We start from the raw sequence: 7,308 nt of genomic DNA on the forward strand, positions 1-7,308 counted from the left end.
TATGCCTTAGCTTCCTGATGCCCTTAACCTTACTTCCAGGCTATGACACGCTTGTCTTTGGGCCATATGACCATACTGGTGCATTTCCACGCACAGCAGTCCGTCCGGACGATCCTATCCAGAATCGGGGACATGACATGTGGGATAATTTGGAAAAGATGTGTATGTCAAAATCGTTATCTAGCAAACTATACCTCAAGCAGAGGTTGTTTGGTTTGAAGATGTCTGAGAATGGAGATCTGGTCGCACACGTCAACAACTTCAATCAAATCATCGGGGATCTGGTGCGTGTGGATGTCAAGATTGAGGACGAAGATCAAGCCATGATCTTGTTGTGTTCTCTGCCTCTTAAATATGAGACGTTGCTGACCGCTCTAACAGTCGACAAAACGACTATAAAGCTTGATCTGCTGCATTACTCTCTCATCATGAGAGAAGGCTGAATACTGAGGTGGGTGACAACTCTCAAAGTGACGGATTGTATGTCGGTCAGGATAGAGGAAGGCAGCGGGGGAAGCAGCAGGTTGGTACTAGCAGGAAAATATCAAAGTCAAAGTTTGGGAAGAAGGTAGTCTGCTATAGGTGTGGCAAGCCTGGTCACTATAGGAGAGACTGTCCCGAAAAAGGGCAGAATTCGAAGGAGACAACGAACTCTGCAAACATAGTTCAGAAGAATGTCGACTTAGAAGGATCAGCTGATTCGGATATGCTTGCTGTTACGTCAGGTGATCACTCGGATTCCTGGATATTGGATACAGCGTTTCATTCCACATGCCTCCTAACAAGGAGTGGTTTGAAACGTACAAGGCTGGAAACATGGGCTCTGTTCGGCTTGCGGATGACAAAGTGTGTGGCGTTGTGGGCATTGGACAAGTTAAGTTTCGGATGTATGATGGGACTTTCAGGACATTGACTGATGTCAGGCATATACCAGTCATGAAGAAGAATCTATTATCTCTTGGGATGCTACATAGAAACGGCTTCAAGTTCAAATCTGATGATTGTGAAGGGTTGAAGGTTTTCAAAGGTTCTATGATGGTGATGAAGGGACAGATGACAGCTGGAAGCTGGAAGCGTATATCGGTTGATAGGGAACGTGGTTGTAGGTGGTGCCACAGCTGCAGTTTCTGAGTCAGTGTACAACTTTGTGGCATATGCGTATGGGTCACATTGGGGAACACGGTCTGAAAGAACTCCTGAGAGGGGGTCTTCTGGACGGGTTAAAGGACTGCAAGATGGAGTTTTGCAAGTTCTGTGTGATGGGAAAACAGTCCAAGGTATCTTTTAAGATGGGTCAACACACGACAAAAGGTCTTATTGACTATGTCCATTCTGATGTGTGGGGGCCAACTCGGGTGCAGTCATTGGGAGGATCAAAATACTTCGTTTTATTCATCGATGATTTCTCTAAGAAGGTCTGGGTGTACTTCATGAAGCAAAAATCTGAGGTGTTCGAAAACTTGAAGATTTGGAAAGCTGAAGTTGAAAATCAAACGGAGAGAAAGGTGAAGTACTTGAGATCGGATTATGGCACAAAGTATACTGATGGGAAGTTCCAGAAGTTCTGTGAGGAGCATGGTATTCAAAGGCACTTTACAGTGCGTAAAAAACCTCAGCAAAATGGTGCCAGTGAATGAATGAACCGTTCGATTGCAGAGAATGCAAGGTGTTTGAGGTTGAATGCAGGGTTATCAAAACAGTTCTGGGTGGAAGTAATAAACATGGCAGTCTATCTCATCAATAGATTGCCAAGAAGTTCCTTAGGAGGAAAGGTCGCATAAGAGGTATGGACTGGGGTAGATATTTATTTATCAAACTTGAGGATATTTGGATGTCCAGCTTACATGCAAGTTTTGGGAGACGAAAGATCAAACCTGGATTCGGAATCCAAGAAGTGCATCTTTCTAGGCTTTGAGAAAGGTGTTAAAGGGTTTAAGTTATGGGATCCTGAGGCGTGAAAGAGGATGTTTAGTCGAGATGTGGTCTTTGACGAGCAGTATATGGTGCAGCAGGCGATATCAGACCGAGTGCCTGTGACCATTGAGACTATCACGGATTCTGAAGCTACTCAGGAGGAGTCTGGTGGGGATAAACCATATTAAGTTAGTGATGAGCGGCCTATGGAAGTAGTGCAGAAAGAGGCTCAATGTGGAACAGAGGAGAGTTTGGCTTCTAGGAGACCTAAACGTGCAACAAAGTCTCCAGTGAGATTCGGGTTTGAAAATATGGTCAATTATTCTCTTATGGTCGAGATGGATGATCCTACCAGCTATCGAGAAGCTATTAATAGCAATGAGAGGGAGGAATGGATTGGATCTATGACGGAAGAGGCGGAAAATCTAGATAAAAACAAGACTTGGGATCTTGTGGAGTTACCTAAAGGGAAGAGAGCAATTGGTCGCAAGTGGATCTATAAGAAGAAGGAAGGGATGTCTGTGAAAGAACCTAAGAAGTTCAAGTCTAGAGTGATGGCAAAAGGATACTCGCAAAAGAAAGGTATAGACTACGACGAGATATTCTCGCCTGTAGTACGACACACTTCCATACGAGCTGTGTTGGGTTTGGTAGCTGTTTGGAATTTGCAACTTCAGCAGATGGATGTGAAAACGGCATTCCTTCATGGAGAGTTGGAGGAAGAAATATATATGGAGAACCTGAAGGTTTGGTTAAGCCTGGAGAAGAGCATCTGGTGTGTAGATTGAAAAAGTCTCTCTACGGTTTGAAGCAGGTCCCAAGGCAGTGGTACAAACGGTTTGATTCATATATGTTGAAGATTGGCTATCAAAGGTGCGAGTATGATTGCTGTGTTTATGTCTAAGTCCCATGACGACCATTCTTCCATCTTCCTGCTATTATATGTCGATGATATGCTCATTGCTACAAACGATATGGAGGACATAAATCGTTTGAAGGGGTTACTGGGAGAAGAGTTTGAGATGAAGGATTTTGGTGCTGCAAAGAAGATTCTTGGAATGGAGATTCGCAGGGATATAAGCTCTAAGAGATTATGGCTTTCTCAGAAGAGTTACATCGAGAAGGTGTTAGAACGTTTTGACATGTCGAAGTCAAAATCAGTCTCTACACCATTGGCGAAGCACTTCATACTTTCAACAGAGCAAAGTCCAAAGTCTACTGAAGAGCTCAAGGATATGGCAGAGGTTCCTTATGCTAGCGCAGTTGGCTGTTTGATGCATGCAATGGTGTGTACAAGGCCGGATCTAGCACAAGCAGTTAGTCAAGTCAGTAAGTACATGTCGAATCCTAGAAGAAGACATTGGGATTCTGTGAAGTGGATCCTAAGGTACTTGCGAGGGACAAGTGACTATGGGCTTATGTTTGGAGGAGAAGTGCAGGATTCAGTTATTGGGTTCGTGGATTCAGATTATGGTGGAGACCTTGATAATAGCAGGTCGACGACAGGGTATGTATTTACTCTTGCAGGAGCACCTATATGCTGGAGGTCGGTACAACAACCTATTGTAGCGATGTTGACCACTGAAGCTGAATACATGGCACTTGGGGAAGCAGCTAAGGAAGCAGTATGAGTACAAGGTCTTGTATCCGAATTGGGTGTTGATCAAGAAGGTGTTCAGCTACACTGTGATAGTCAAAGTACATTATGTTTGGCTAAAAATCAAGTGTATCATAGGAGGACGAAGCATATTCGTATAAGGTTTCACAAGATAAGGGAGTTGGCAGCTTCTGGAGAAGTCTTGTTGGAAAAGGTGCATACGTCAGAAAATCCTGCTGAAATGTTGACCAAGCCTTTTACAACGGAGAAGTTCAAGCATTGCTTGGATCTGCTCCGTGTTTGCCAATGCTGAGAAGCAAAGGCGGTTCCCCTCAGAAGATAGACGGGATAAAGAGATTTGTAGAGATTTTTCGTCAAGGTGGTGTTTGTTGCATCTGTGTGTCTTAAATCTCTGTGCACCAGTAAAAGTCCAGCACTCGTGTTTCGTTAAGGTGGCTTTTGTTGCATCTGCGGGCGTCGTAGGTGCAAGGAAGATAAACTCGCTATCAAGTTGACATCTGGGGGGTGCGGGGGCTGTAGGCCGCCACAGTATGGTATGCTTTTTCTAGGTGTAGGAAATTTGCTTTTTCTAGATAAGTATGTATTCCTAAAGGAAAAAGGAAATCAGAAAAAAAAAAAAAAAAAAAAAAAAAAAAAAAAAAAAAAAAAAAAAAAAAAAAAAGAAAAAGGAAATCAGATTTTTGAGGCTGCTATAAATATGGGTCTAAGGGTTTGTAAGATTATTCATTCACACAATAATAAGAAACCCTAAACGGGTATTTGCCTCAATACGTTTTGTTCTCTAGTGTCTTCTTGCTTAATTCGTGGCTGTTCACAACAACTATAATACATTGTTTATATCTTTATAACTCTGAATTTTTAACAGGAGCATACCAAATTTATAGCTGTCCCTTCCACATCCCTGTAGATTCGCCACTGTACGCTACTCACTTAATTTAATGGCTACAGAAGGTTTACAGGAGATATACAACAATGTCAATGCTATTCGAAATGGCAATCACTTTGTGAGGTATTCAGCGTCAATAGATCTTGAACTCGATAGTGACAGTGATTTTGATTCCATTTTGTGGCTTTTGCGGATGGTCAACTACTTCATCTTTGGCGTGATTTGAAGTGACTTCAAGGTCGGCCTTGTCGTCTTTTTGAGTTGTGCATGTTTTGACATATCTAACAAGAGGATCATGTCAACTATTTTTAGTGGCCGGTGGAGGCAAGATCGACTATTCTTGCTCCTTTTGCGGTTTCTTTTATTGGAGTTACTTTTTGTCTTTGGTGTTAGTGTAACCTCTTTTCTGTCGGACGCAGCTAGTTCTACTTCAATTTTTTTTGGACAGCTTGACGTTCTTCCGTGGAATGGCCTTTTCGCAGGTAGAAGGTGCAGAATTTTGTCGTTTAGCCAGACCGTTCATTGCGTAAGAGTGTTGTCTGTTAGTGGGAGGCTATTTCTTGATTGATTGGTTTTGTCATTTCTTATTTGGATTAGGATTATTGCTTCTCGCATTGTATTGCTCTTTGAGTATGTGCGACTTCTTCCTCTAAGCAGCAAAGTATGAGGCTAAATAAAGAGCATTATCCAAGGCGGTGAGTGCTCTGACTGAAAATTCTTCTCATAATTGAGAGGAGAACCATACTTAATTTTAAGAGTGGTGATGGCTACCCATTCGTGGAGGTCACAAATTTGGGATTTGACTTCTCTGAATCTGGTAATAAAAGATCTTAGAGGTTCAAACGGTGCTTGTCTTACATTCCACAAATTGACCTATGAGGCTTGTGTTTCTAATGAATACAAAGTATTGTTTCAATAAAGTAGAGACACTTTGTGGAAAGTTTTCTTTCAAGTTTCCTTTAATCCCGGTGAACCATTCACGTGCTGGACCGGTTAGATTTTCCGCGAAAAAAACACTATAGCCAACTTCTTTTTCTTTGTTAGTTAAGTGGACTCGGGAGACGGCTAGACCAAAGGCTCTGATATGAGATTTGGGGACAGTGTTTCTGAAATATTAGAGGAATCGGATTTTTCCTATGTCTCGTAGTAGCGTGTTTACTATTCGGTTAGTGAAGGGTGTACGTTGAATTTCTTCGATAATTCGATCTATATCGGGTGCCGAGTTCGCTTAAATGTGCATGATGACTTGCATCCTTTTTAGTTTGCCTTGTTTCTTTCGAAATAAGTTTAAAATGATTCTCTTTCCTTAATATTTCTTGATGCGCTTCGGTACATGGAACCGGACCAGGATGGAGTTCAGGCAGTCCAAACCCTTCAGACCGTACCAACCAGACCAACCTTGCCGTGTACCGCATGGACCTGCGCATGTCCGTAACGGAGCTAAGGATGGAACTACGTCCTGACGATGGAACTGACCGACCCACAGGCGTCCTTTCCTGACCTTCTCGACAAGCTAAGACTGATAGTCGAGCCAGACTTGACTTGGGTCTTGAAGAATCTGAAGACGACCGTGCGTTCTCCCTTTTGGCCTGTTTGGTTTATCCCGACGAACGTACCATCGACCTTGCCTCTGTTGACCATATGATGGATTTCTCTTACCCATATTTCTCTAAGGCAAGGATTCTCCAACTTTCTGAAGACTTGATCCACGCAAGGACGAGACTCGTTCGTGAAGAACACCCGATGGACTATACGGATCGTCCCGTGTGCGTTCTTCTACCTTACCGTCATGGACCAGATCAACCCGGATGAACATGGATAGTAGGCGAAGTGTTTTTTTACCAGTCTTCCTCAATTTCGCCAACTTTGACTCTCTTTATTATTTTCTAGTCAATGTTGTCTTTTTCTAGATGTGTTTTTCCACAATTTCTTTATGTCTTTCTTTGACCACATCCACTATAAATATGTAAACATTTCTCATTATCAAATCAATCGATTTTCTTCTTATTTTTGAGTTCAATCTCACTGCTCTTCGTTTAAAACACTTCATTGTTTCTTGGTGAGTCATATCCAAGTAAACAGCCTCTAATCCGTTGGACTGGTACGCCATATCCAGCAACGAATAGAGTTCGGGAACATCAGCAGCCTTCCGCATCTGTTGTGCGACCCTTCGATCTATCAGTTCTCCCTTTTGACCAGTTCATATCCCCCTTAGTCCGATTGAGTGATCCTATCCGAATCTAGGACATATCAAAGTGGTATCAGAGCCACTCAACCAGTAGTACCTTTTCATCTTCTCATCTTCCATTTTCTAAAACACTTCTTCTTCTTCTTCTTTCTATCTCAAATCCGGGCCATCTCTTTACCTTTGCCATAGTATTTAAAAAAAGATCTATAAAAAAAAAAGAATCAAAAGTTCGATTTATTTGGCTTGGTGGTGGAAGAGAAATTTTGCTGGCTGAAGAGAAATCCAGCCTTAGAGTGGTTTATATGGGTTTCAAAACCAATTCTCTTATGTTTCTATCTTGTGTTCATCCCTTGTTTACTTGGAGATTTCCATTGGGTTACTTGATTTGCTCTCTTAGAACCTTGAGAAGAGACTCTTGAGTGACTAGTAAAATCCGAGAGAAACACTTGAGTGAACAAGATTAAACACTTGAGAGAGTGAGAATTTCTTTTGTCTACTAATTTTTTTTGTGTTTAGCATTTTTAGGAAACCATGAGTAGTGAAGAAAAAAGAAACCGATCCGAAAATTTTGTTGCTGGTTTGTCTAACTTGCAAATGAGAGCTTTGAATGATTCTATGACTAACCTTATGAATGGAGGTTTAGAACATATCCATTAGATGCTTGACGAGATCCAGGGAAGCCAAAATATGCGTAGTAACATC

This window comes from Brassica oleracea, chromosome C3 (genome assembly GCF_000695525.1).
Source record: "Brassica oleracea var. oleracea cultivar TO1000 chromosome C3, BOL, whole genome shotgun sequence".
Lineage (NCBI taxonomy): Eukaryota > Viridiplantae > Streptophyta > Magnoliopsida > Brassicales > Brassicaceae > Brassica > Brassica oleracea.